General features: G+C 41.6%; 1 protein-coding gene across 1 annotated transcript in view; it reads left to right on the top strand.

Annotated features, from left to right (window-relative positions):
- LOC133018888 (LHFPL tetraspan subfamily member 7 protein) overlaps positions 1–13,200 on the top strand; it is a 111,795-nt gene that overhangs the window by 97,985 nt on the left and 610 nt on the right. The gene's annotated exons all lie outside the window — the stretch shown is intronic.

The raw sequence follows: 13,200 nt of genomic DNA, 5'->3' as shown, positions 1-13,200 counted from the left end.
AATATCAAGGGGACAAATGAAGTAGCCCCTCGTTCGGCAGCGTTCATCTATTTTGCATAATACGTACAGGATGAGACATGTTATCAAGGAACATATCACATTCAGTGTAGCGTGTTCTGCGGTGATCTGTGATGCCGCAGCACAGCTGGATATCTGAATGCACCCCCCCTGTCACTGTGTGGTTCTGACTTTCACGGCTGACATTCTCTGCAGGACCCGAGGCAGCGTCTGGTCTGAACCCAGGAGACGTCTCGCTTAAGGGCTTAGCCTTAGGGCCAAAGGCTGTCAACACAATCACAGGGTTAATGTCATACACATGGCTGTACACACACAAACAGACACACACAGAATCACATACAAAAACAAACATCACCTTTGGTAGTGGTCCGCATGCAGCACGGGAAGAGACCATCGTGTCCTCAGGGACTCACTGCACAGCATCGTCACAGTGAGCACAACTTTTCACTGTTGATTGATGTCTGCAATCTAATCTCCACTTTATTTCTCGTATTACCATTATTTATTTTCCCAGCCAAGCATATGAGGCACTTTGTCTCCTATGCTAATTCAATCTGTGAAGTGGGATGGATGGATTGAGTGACTAGGTTTAGTCATGTTAGGTTGCACCCGGACACATCCCCAATGTGTGCTGTTGGGCTCCTCATAAAGGATAAGGAAGTCAAGGACAAGCAATTTGTCTGAGGTGTAAATTAATTTGCGACATAAAAAAAATAGATTGTGATATGGAACTGGAACTAATTAAAGTGATAGATTGGATGCAGCATGGGAGATTCATGTGTCAGTGCTGCAGGGCTCCCAGGACGGAGGGTTTACAGTCATAAGCATGAATTGAGATGGCTCAGCATGCTCTGGGAGCTGAGAGACACACACTTCAAGTGGTCTTTGTTTGGAGGCTGTGAAAAATAGTGTGCGACTCACTGTATGCTCTGCTGTGAATCTTTTTTTTTCTTCCTCTATTCTGTTGATGCTTTATTTAACTTCTCTTTTATTCTCGTATTCGCAATCAGCAAATGGCATGCATTATCCTCTCATTGAAAACTTCAGCATCTCTTTTCTTTCTGAGAACAATCCGGTGACCTGAGGTCAGCTGCTTTTCAGGGACTGTTTCTCAGTAGAAAGTAGCTTGTTCACAGCAAGTATATTGTAAGCAAAGGGTAAATAAAGGTTAAACATGGCCGCCTACCAGCAGTGGTGGAATGTAACGAAGTATTTTTACTTCGTTACTGTACTTAAGTACATTTTTACGTATCTGTACTTTACTTAAGTAAAAATAATAGTGCATACTTTTTACTTTTACTCCGTTACATTTTGCAGCTATTATCTATACTTTTACTCCGCTACATTTCTACAATATGTGTCGTTACTCGTTACATTTTATGAACACAGTTTCGCCAAAATGTTGCTGTGACGGAGCGGCTCCGCCAGCGCTCCACATACGCACACACAGTCGCACACGCAGCCACACACACGCCAACAAACATTTCCACTCCTCCTGTTAAAGTTCGTAGTTGATCACTATCTAACCATCAGCTACTCTGTTTAGCGCTGGGCCGACGGAGGGTGCCCACTCGTCAGATCCGCATCTGGGTGACACACACACACACACACACACACACACACACACACACACTCACACACACACACACACACACACACACACACACACACACACACACACACACACACACATACACACACACACGCATCTGGGTGACACACACACACACACACACATACGCACACACACACACAGTCACACACAGTGGCCGGTAAGAAGCCGTCCTGACCACTCCGTGAAGAAGGAGGAGGAGACGTTTCTTTAGTTTTAACGCCGCCACTTTATTTATTGACTGTCCACCGGAGCAACACTGTCATCACCTCTAGGTGCTCGTTCACTTCTCGCATTCACACACTTCTTGCGCAAGTTACCCATGTGCACTACGTCACTCTCTGGGCCCGTTCCTTAAAGGGGCAGGCCATACCTGCAAATGTTGTTGCTTATAATTATTACTAGTGACATCTGTAGAGGCATGAGTATTACCAGTAGCTATATCTGCATTCTTTATCAAAATGGCACAGCCTAGACATTGAGAGACAACCCATTGCGTGAGTACTTTTACTTTTAATACTTAAAGTAAATTTAAAAGTAAGTACTTTTTACTTTTACTTAAGTAGGATTGTTGATGTAGTACTTTTACTTTTACTTAAGTATATATTTTCCTGGGTACTTGTACTTTTACTTAAGTACTAAACTTCAGTACTTTCTCCACCACTGCCTACCAGCAGCTGTGAAGCCCACTAATAAACACAAGTGATTGTTTTGAGTTGTTAGTGGGATTTTGTTGCCAGAACCAAGATGGGTGACATGACAGCTAACATATCGATCGCCACCTGGTGGCTGGCTGCAGTATAGGTCATAAACCCTGCCTCCTCCATGTTATGGGCTTTGACATGGATGATCCTAACAAGCCAAAGCAGACATTAAATTAATTTTACGAAATGAGTTGTAACTTCATGATTGACAGTTCAGAGTGACTCAGGATTGATTGAGCTAGTGATTCGGCGGGACCTTGCTACCGTGGTTCCATCCCCTAATTGCTAATGCGCATCATCGCTCCAAATTTTTCCAGTGGAAGATGGCAGCGTTCATATCCGGGTCATTTTGGCTTAACTTCTTGAGAACATCTTTATATACAGTCTATGGCTTCCCCTTGTTTCCAGTGTTAATGCTAAGCTAACTTAAAGCTATTTAACAAGAGTTGTATTGATCTTCTCTACATCTCAACAGAGAGATTATTCTTTTAAATTTGATCTCCAATCTGGTTGCCACAGCGCCTTTTTGTCTTATTTGTTGGTAGTGTTCACAACATGTTCCCACACGGTTAGTCCTTGTCTTATCTTTAATACTCAGTGTCTGCTTTGTTCTTATCTGTATGATCCTCTTCTTGATGCGGTGCCAAACACAGAATCGTTAAAGCCTCACTTCGTCTCGTATAATCTCCAAAAAGCAAAACGCTTGCACGAGTTGAAAACATGAGCAGTATACAAAAGTATACTATACATTTAAATAGACTTTAGATGGCACCGATTCTATCTTAACACATATACACAAATACAGTGCTTTTACATGTAAAGAACTCTTCTATCATGTCCCGTCACACAATCACACAGCCATCAGGGGCAATTTGGGGGTTCAGTGTTTTGCCCAAAGACACTTCAACACTGCAAAGCGAGGAGCCAGAGATCAAACCAATGACCTTCTGGTTAGTAGACAACCCTCTCTAGCATCAGTCACTGCATCAGGACCAGATGCACTCTGGACAGAGGGGTATGGGTTTAGGACAGCCTGAATGTGTCTGTGAAAAACCAACCTTTTACTGAGCTCTGATTGACCCGCTCACAACAAAGATAACAAAAGCTATTTCATTGCCCTGCTAATCTCTCTCTCCCTGTCTGCATTTTATTTCCCCTCTTTTTTCTTTGCTCTCGGACTCGCTCTGTGATCTCAAGGTCAACAGGTTTTCCCCTCCATTGACAGCACTGGACCTTTTCCCAATGAATTCATTCCCGCGCGAAAGAAACCAGCTTTGTAGACATTCTGAGCATGCACAGCTCCCGGCTTGTCTCACCTCTGTGGCAAGTAAGAAGCTGGCTCGACCCAAAGAAATTATTTTCTCCCACTTTTATTTATTTTTATTTTGGAGCAGCAGCTATCGGTAACATCCCTTCATTTAATCATCTGAAACTGGCACTTTCAGATTTTACTGCTTAGAGTCTCTTAAAGCTTTTCTTTTTTTGTTCTTTCCCTTTAAGTGAAACTTAGCTCCAGAAAGAGAGATAGATAGATAGATGGATATACAAAGAGATAGATAGAGAGATAGATAGAGAGAGAGATACATGGATGGATGTGTGGCCCACAGTCAGCTTTTAAAAGAGCGGCAAAAAATTATTAATACACGCACAAAATACAAAAAAATACATGTAAAAAAAACTAAATATGTTACAAAAAATATCTAAATAAATACAAAAACTATAAATTAGGTTTCTCAGTTCTGAATAATTGCACAAATGGACGCTGAATAGAATTAAATTTTGCACCAAAGACGATGAGGTGCTGCACCAAAGAGTAAAGTGGGGGTTGGGGTGATAAGAATCAGTGAGGTGTGTATTTGTGGTGAGGAATAAATGAAAGAGAATAAGATGTGACTACAGCTCCACCTACCAAAGTGCTTCAGTTAATCTCTGAAATCTTTTTCATCTTCACTCTCCATCCTCTCGTTCCTTTTCTCTCCTCCTTAATCTCACATTTAGAGGAGTCGTGTTTTAGTTGCTGCCGCTAACACGATCACCTACAGCAAAACGTTTCGAGGAACATAGGTAGTCGGAGGAACGTCATTAGCATAATTTCCCAGAGGCACACTGAGCTTAATAATCAACATGGCTGTGTGCAGACAGAGCACAGCTCATCACATTAGGAGAGAGTCCCTGCTGCTTCTGCCCATGCTGCGCCAGGTCCCAGCTGACTACCAGGAGATTCATCACTGGCACAGATCTGCTCTCAAAAACTTTCCCTCTACCTCCTTGATCCGTCTGAGGGTTGGAAATAACAGAGAAAACCCATCGCACATTTAGATCGGTAACACTAGAGACTCTAGTGGACCATCTGTTGTTGTCTAGAAACAGTGCTGTAACTTATTTCAACTCAAACTCAACTTTCTGCTCACACGTTTCTCCTTAATGCACGGTCACACCCGCATCCACGCTCTGCCCCCTCCTCCTCCTCCTCCTCTGTGCTGCAGGTGGAGTGAAAAGTGTGTGTTCTCTGCGTGAGAGAGCAGCAGAAATTATCCGGCCCCCATCTCCATTGGCCTGTAGATAAAGGGTCAAAAGATTATTTCCCTTTCGTGTGAATCAGTGAAAAGGCAATTTCCTATGACACAACCGTTATCTACTGCCCTTTGTTATGATTTCAGTATGGAGGCAACACAAACACTTTTACCTTTCCACCAAATACACAAGGTGATCAAACTATTTAAATTAGACTAATAATGAAATAATGAGACCGTTCTGGACTCCCACCGAAGTACATTAAAGATGTATCAGCTGGTAACCTGGACCAGAGGTGGCCGGGCCTTTTCTGTCAGGGCTCCCACTCTTTTGAGGAGATCCGTCTGGCAAACTCCTCACCCTATTTTAAATCTCATAAAAGACACATATTTACAAGTGTGCTTTCTCCTAGGTCCGATTTTACTGACTATTTTAGTTTTTACTCTTTTTCTTATCTGTAACATTTTTTATTTCTATACTTGCGCTTGAATGTTGTGTTCCAATTTTTTGCCTTCATTTTTTTTTCTCTTTCACTGTAAAGCATCTAATCTATAATCTTAAGGATATACTTGTGAAGGTGCTGCTGAGACAGGACTCGACAGCAAAACATTTTCTGTGCTGCTTTTCACCTGCACCGTTACGTATGTAGGTGTATGAGCTAATGCCTGTGCACAATATTAGAGTGAGTGTATGTGGGTCACAGTCGCTTTTTACCGCCCAGAGTTGTTATTGTAAATAAAAACCTAATTTATATCAGCATCTCATCTTGGTTATTATTACCTACCTGCAGACGCAGATCAGCTTACCTGTTCTATTCCTGGACAATGCCTACTTATGGGGGAAAAAAGGAAACGGGAGACAGGATGATGAAGAATATGGCGCAGGAAGTGGTAGTTCTGATGTATAGCTTTGGGCTTGCATGTGTAATTAAGAAAATACTTCTCAGCATATGTTACCTGTCACTGCATTTTATCAGTGACAAACCTGGGTAGCAGCTCCAGCAGACGAGTGTTGTGTCGGCAAATCAAGATTTATTAGATTCATTTTGCTGTCGTTGTTCCATGTTAGTCTCTTTACCTGGAAGAAGGAAGGCATTAGCTTTGGCAGAGAAGAAAAATGTGTTGTTGTTTTTTTTCCCCCTCCCACTGGCATGGTGCGGATATCATTAATATGCGAGGTGGGTTTGTGGTTATGTTAAAGCCACAGTCTAATGTGTGTGCTCTTTGTTGTTCCTTTGAAGTGAATAATAGCAGCAGATAATGTCCCTGCTTGGACAGAAGTCAGATATGAAGTTTCTTTCAGGAATGACTGGCTGCTGGTGACACAGAGGATGTAAGCAACACACCAAAAAGTCCAGTGTTGCTCTGCACTCTCTTCTTTTATTGTTTTGTATTAACACGTCTGGCTGCTCTCGTCCCCCTCTGAGCTGGTGGTCTCTACCTGGCTGTCTATTTGTCTCCAACGTCACAGTAGATAAGCAGGGAATTATTCTGATATATTCTATTTCCCTACCAACCTTGAATGTCTATTGTAAAAAAGTAAACTCTCTGTATTTGTATAGTGCTTTTCTAGTCTTCATGACCACTCAAAGTGCTTTACAGTGCAGAACTTTCTCCACCACACATCATTCACTGTCAGCACAGCTGTCAAGGGCAATTTGGGGTTCAGTGTCTTGCCCAAGAACACTTCGGAATGCGGAATAGGAAAGACAGGGATCTAACTGCCGACCTCCTTCATCTCCTGAGCCACAGCCGTTATTGTATAACCTGTTCTGTCTTATTCCTCATTGTCAGTGTCTCCTGCTGATGTGATATTATGAAACATTTTAAGTGCCTGTCCTCTAAAGAAGAGCATATCAAAACATGTTAGTGATCGTCTGTCTGACTGTAAATCTTCCCGGTGAACTTAACAAAAGTGTAACAGTGGCATATTGTTGAGGTGCCATGTCACTTTGCTTCAGTACAAAGCAAAGTACATTCAGGTTTTTAATGTGTGGGAGTTTTCCACTCCAGGCAGGCGTCTCTCTGTCTGGGCCTGGGTGACAATAATCAGATTGCTTAATATGTTTTATGTAACTCTTTGCAAGAGGGAGCAAACAAACAGACGACACCACAGCGAAACTGGAATTAAAGGGCAGCGCATCCACAGTCGGAGACCACATATTTCCTATGGAGTTTTAATTTGATCCGGCCCAACCGCTAACAGAGTTATGAGAGTCGGCACAGGGTGGCAAAAGAGATTGATCCAGAGCAGAGGCCTCTGTATCGTAATGAAAGGGCCTTGAAGCTCACAGGATTACTTTTTTTATTAGTAATATCTCGGGAGGGATAAAACTGGAGAAAGCTGCAATAGATACAAGCTGTATGAATGTGTGGCACGATAGTTTATTGAATTTCTTACATTTTCTCACAAGATTCCAGACTCACCAGATTTTCTACATGTGAACTCAGGCATGTATACGTTGATACGTGACATGAGTAATCATATGATTTGTGTGTTTCGAGGTGTGCGTCAGTGATTTCTATGTTAGATGAAATTGATTTAGAGTCACGCTTGGCCGGCAGGTTATCACACACCTTACTGCCCCACAGACCCATTCAATCTCCCTCTCATCTTCGGCACTGTGTGAACCTGTCTGCTGGGAGCGGCTTTTTATTTCTCACCACACCACTGAGAGAGAGAGATCCAAGGTTAATTCAGTTAATTTGGTAAAAGCTGTGCTGAATCTTGGTATGCTACCACAATGCTTTGTCCTCCGTTCTATTTAATATCGCTCTTATCCTCCACTACCAGGCTTGAGCACACGATCCTTTATAGAAAAAGAGAGAGGGGAACACATTAAGTTGTTTTCTATCCATTAGTGCACATAAAGGCCTCGGCAGCTTTTCAGCCACATGTGCAAACGGCCTGTTTTGTCTTTTCAAATGGATATTTTCAAAACTGTGCATTCACACAAGTTGTCAGCCCCATGAAATGCACTGTAAAATAAGGACAAATTTAAGAATGAAAAAAATCAATTGGAGAAACTCAAAACAGCCATTTGTCCAAACAGCCATTACTGCATTAATATTACAAGCATGTGTTTAGGTTCATGGTGGAAATCTGACAAGCAGACAAATAGATAAAACTATAAAATAACAAATAATGGCAGGTGAAGTCATAGTAATGATCTGAGGCACTTCTCTATTGCCTTGTGCTCTCGCTGACTCTCATCTGATTTGGGCCGTCACACTCTCTCCAAACCTGAATTGACTTTAATTCCTCTCTGTGGAGAAAGATCTGGCTGAGCTCCACTTTCCTCCTGGTTCTTATGCAGACCATTGATTGAGGGTGAGGAGGTTAGTAAACTGTCGGGTTATTTGGGTCTATTAGGAAGTAAATGATGGAAGCACTTGTAGCTTTTTGCTGCCTGCTGGCTGTGTGGACAGCTGTAAAACTAAAACCCCTGTGATTGCCTTTAAATGAAGAATTCCAGTCTGACCTGCTGTTCTTTTCTCCTGACGCTGTTTTTTTTTATTATTCGTATCAATCTTGGTAATTAATTGGATATTCTGCTCTCATATGATGTATATAGCATTCGCTTGCTGACCAACAGACTCAGTTTGTCAAGTTTAGTTGGCGTCCTAGTGAATATTTACGGCGGCGTATTTAGATATGGGCAACATCTTGCCCAGGGGGGGGGCACACAGCGGTTTCTATGGCTTATTGGCCCATCACGTCAATGATAAAATGTCACTGTGTGGGTCAATTAACCTTGTCTGAGTGGGCGGCCTGTAGCACTTGTTTGTGGGATAGGGTAGATGAGGAGGGGGGCGGGGCTTTGTTGACCTGTGAAAGCAAGGGGGGGCCGGGGAACAGCACACCTACATTTGTACAGTAGGGGTTTAAGATGCAATAAGTCAGATCAGTCACACTTCAAAATGAACCACAATTCATTCATTATAGTGTGAGTATGCAATTTCATAGACAAGTCAGCCAGTTTACTGTCAATTTGTAATAATTTGGGATCATTTGATTCTGTATTTTAGTTATATTGTTTCTATTCTTCATCCTCATACTTCACTTTTGATATTTATGATTGTTAAAATTGTATAAAATTGTGGATTTATGGCTATATATATGAAAAATAGAGGGTTTGTGGGGATTGCCTAGGGCACCATGGAAGCTTGAACCACCACTGCCTCTGTAGTCTCTGTTGTACAAGAACTCTTTCAGTCCTAAGTCCGTTCAGCACCTTGACGTCAACCTTTCATCACACTGTCCATTCCTCACAGGATTAGACCAGTGGGCCATGTACAGTAACACCCTGCTGAATTATGGTCGTCCAGCCTGCTGTGAAACAAGGATCCTCTTTCATCCAGTATGCAATATATGCAGTCACACATTAGGTCATGAGAAGAGTACTCCAACATTTTACCTTGTATTCCCACGGCTTTGTCAGGCTGATGATGGACAGAAAAAAAGATCTAAATAGATAGAAGAAAAACAGGATAAGCCATATTTTACCCTGCACACTTTTTTCCTCGTGCCTATATTATATGCACTTTATTTTAAAACTTGTAACCTCCACTGGCCTGAGTGACATCACTTGGACTTTATCCCAACTCCTTCTGCGGCCACAGAAAGTTTCATATAACTTTCCCTCTGGTAACACGTGTTAACAGACTTTAATGTGTAAAATCTCTGCAGTTGAGACATGCAGAGTAAATTAATTATGGTTTGGTTCATTCATCTTAGATTTAAAGGATCAGTTACTTCTGATAGGGGCAGTGTTTGAATTACAGTGGCTTTTTGGGGAGGCTTTGCCTTTATTTTCTGGAGGTACTAATAAACATGTCCCACACACAAACACCTGCAGGTGTGCGGCAGAGTGGCCAATTGCAGAATATTGTGACAAATACAAATACTGCAGCTACGTCAACTCAGGGAGATAAAATGTTAAAGAAGCGGCTTAACGTTAGAACCCATGTGATTTGTGAGCAGCTCCACCATGCACAGTATGGATGGCACCAGCAGGAATAGACACAGCATTGTGTTAAATTAGTTGAAAGATATGTTCAAAATTGGTATTTTACTGAGTGAAAAACTAAAATTGACATATTTTATTGCTATTATTATTTATTTCAGGAAACTCATTGCATAGAAAATGAAAGTCTGTAACCAACAACAAAAATAGCAATGTTTGTGGTGGGAGACGAGCTCACCTTAGCTCCCTTGTAATTCTAACCATGGATTGGGGTTAGATTTTACAGTTTTTTGACAGTTCACCTCTTATTAACGGCTGGCAGAGATCCAGTCAGGCCGAGCTGCAGCTTATCTGATGCAGACAGTATCCCCTCCTGGTCTGGTTGATAATATCCAGGCCTCACCCTGCTTACCTGACACCTGGGTGCGAGACGCAGCCTGGATTACATTCCTGTATTGATTATTTGGGGGTAAACCTGCGTTGTTGTTCATTCTAGTTTTATTTTTGTCAAAATTCACTCTTCATTTCATTGGAGGAGGGAAGCAGCCTTGGGTTGGAAGTGTGCTGCTGTGTCTTTGTGTTTCTTCCACAAAAGCCAAGGGTAGTTTGATAAAGAAGGTCATTAAAGTCTCATTAGGTTGTGAGATCTGTGGCACCGGGCCCTGCAGATAAAACGGCTGCAGGGTTGTGATATGTGAGCCCCTCTGTGAACTCCGCAGAGAGACACTACACCCAAGAGATTCCTCTCCTCACTCCGTTCACACAGCCTGTGTGTCCTCCTCATCCTCCTGCTTTCATCTAGCGAACAGTCATTCCCAAAGCCCCCCCAGCGTGCAGCGAGAACATCAGCAAACGCTTCCCACCTCTTCGTTGTTGCTCGACTAGCGCGGCCCCTTCACTGCCCACACAAACCATCGATTTGATTCTCACGCAGCTGTTGCATTGAAGCTCTCATAAGAGCGACGTTTCCCTCTGACCATGAGGTGGCTGCCCTTGAAAAGAATGAAAACGAACATCTCCCAGAAATCAATGCAGCTTAATAACTACTCACTATCGCGAGTTCAAGCTTTTGCAGCAGGTCTGGCTCTCCACAGCTAAAACAACCATGACACCTGGCATTGTAATGGAAATGCAGCCGGGCACTCAGAATAAATAAGAGCAGCAATGAAAGCCCGTAGAGCAGTCGATAACTGCTTGGCAGCTCAGGCAGGGAGACTTGACTCAATTTGTAAAAGTGAGCCGCTCTCTGGCTGCAGGGCCACAGAGGAGCATGCCGGAGAAAGCTGATGCCACAGAAGTTGCAGAGTGAGCTTCTTTCCCCCCGAAGACCTGATGTTTTGAAATGAGGAGTGCAAATGGATTTAAAGAGACATGAATCATTTTGCGTTAGAAGGTTCTTTCAATTACAGGTCATCAGTGCTTTGGTTGTTCAATGCAATAAAGCTCTGTTCTGCCAATACTGGACTTATAAAAATGATTCAGACATGATTTATTTTTCTATATATAACACAAGACTCAGTCTCAGTGCAAATTAATCTACTTCAGCAGTGATGAAGTTTCATTACACACTTGAGTCTGAGGCAGATTTTCTTTCCAAAACGTCTACTGCCACCAAGTGGCACTCAGTGGGTATATCGCTGTGTTATATACTGTATATCAAGCCATTAGGGAAGTCAAAGGTTGATTCCCTCAACTTGTGAAAAACAAACAAACTCTTTCTCACTAACATCTATTGAAATATATCTTTGCGTAGGATTTTGGGTTTTGCCATGTTTTTGTGATATATCTTGCCATGAGTCTTCCACTTCAATCATCGATTCATAAAATCGGATAAGACTTCCAAAGCACTGTCTCAGATTTGGTTCAAAACTTTAAATAACATGAATTGTTCCCAAAACCAAGGCCTAAAAAAAAAACAATCAGCCCTTCGTATGATTGTATATGATTATTAGTTTGGCTAGTATTGTGACTATCCTTAGCAAACTTCTGAGGCCCTAGATTTGAAAAAGAAAATCCTGGACAAAATGATATTGAGGGCATTGAAAACCCACGGACGTGCACAAATATGATGTCAATCCATATTTACAACCTTTAATAATTATTTTACCAATATCTGGGGTCTCTACCCCCATTGGACATAAATAATATTAAGGATGAGACAAGGTGTAGTAGAATTATCATAAAGTAGGGATATAATTATGTATATAATAACAATATCCTTCATTCGTTGCTTCATACAAACACAGACAAAGACTGGAGAGATATTTTACCTATGGTAGGGAAAAAAAACATCCATTCCTGGATCAGATTTTTATTTCACAATCTCTCCAGGCTACGGAAAAACAATCAATATTTCATAGGCTGTGACACACATAAGAGATAATAAGGGGAAATCCCGGCTGCTTCATTATGAATGCTTTTATTTCCTCGAGGTAAAACAATGCCTTTAACTTGGCCTGTTTATATATATTTATGAAGAGAACATGGAAGGACATTGGCAGTAAGTGACCACACATTAGACCGTTTCCACATTTCCATGTTCCCTCCAGCCCACATGCTATTTTGGTCCTATGTGTCTCAGCCTCTGAAATATTGATTGTAGTAAAGAAATATTTGTTTTCAGTTTGCTGAAGACACTGAGGCAAAAAATGTAATCCTGATGTGGACATCTTTAGGTCCCTACTAACCTATATACCAAAATATGCTGTTTTATTCATTATGCCCCCGTTAGTGGTAGACACCTCAAATATTGGCACAAATAAAAAATAAAATAGCTTTGAAGAAAACAATGATTCATATGAGTGCCAACAAATTTAAAATACCCAAATATCATTCTTGAACAAGTTTATCCAAATGTTAGTTCTTATAAAAATAAAACATGCACTACAGACAAATATTACAGTCATGCTGAGAGCACGTTTGTCTTCCATCCTGTGAAGTTTGTTGAAACGAAGAATAACACTTTTCAAGATAACTAACTGGGGATTTCTAGATGAGACATTTTTGAGAGTTAAATTAAAAGATATCAAGAACCCCAAAAAGGGGATTTGGCCAAAATATTAAGTTAGACTCCAGACTCAAGTTTCAGGATGCAAACATTATATAGACCAGGGACAGACCAAATAAGTTTGTGATATCAGAACGTGAAACCAGGCAAGAATAGTCTTTCCTCATCATGGTCCTTGTGCCTATAACAAGTTGAGTAGTGCCCTCACTCTGGGTCTCACTCATTTGTTGGATGCTCAAACAAAAATGGATTCTTAATTGTTCCAGTGAGCGATCAAGATCCCAATGGCAACAAACTTTGGACAAAACCTGTGATGGTGATTTAACCATTTTTGGATTCTGTCTGATTTGGCACTGAGTAAAAAGTGTGAGGTCTGTGG

Source organism: Limanda limanda, chromosome 14, assembly GCF_963576545.1.
Source record: "Limanda limanda chromosome 14, fLimLim1.1, whole genome shotgun sequence".
In the NCBI taxonomy this organism is placed as follows: Eukaryota; Metazoa; Chordata; class Actinopteri; order Pleuronectiformes; family Pleuronectidae; genus Limanda; species Limanda limanda.
Note: the sequence above shows the minus strand (reverse complement) of the source record. Positions and strands in the feature narration are given on the sequence as shown.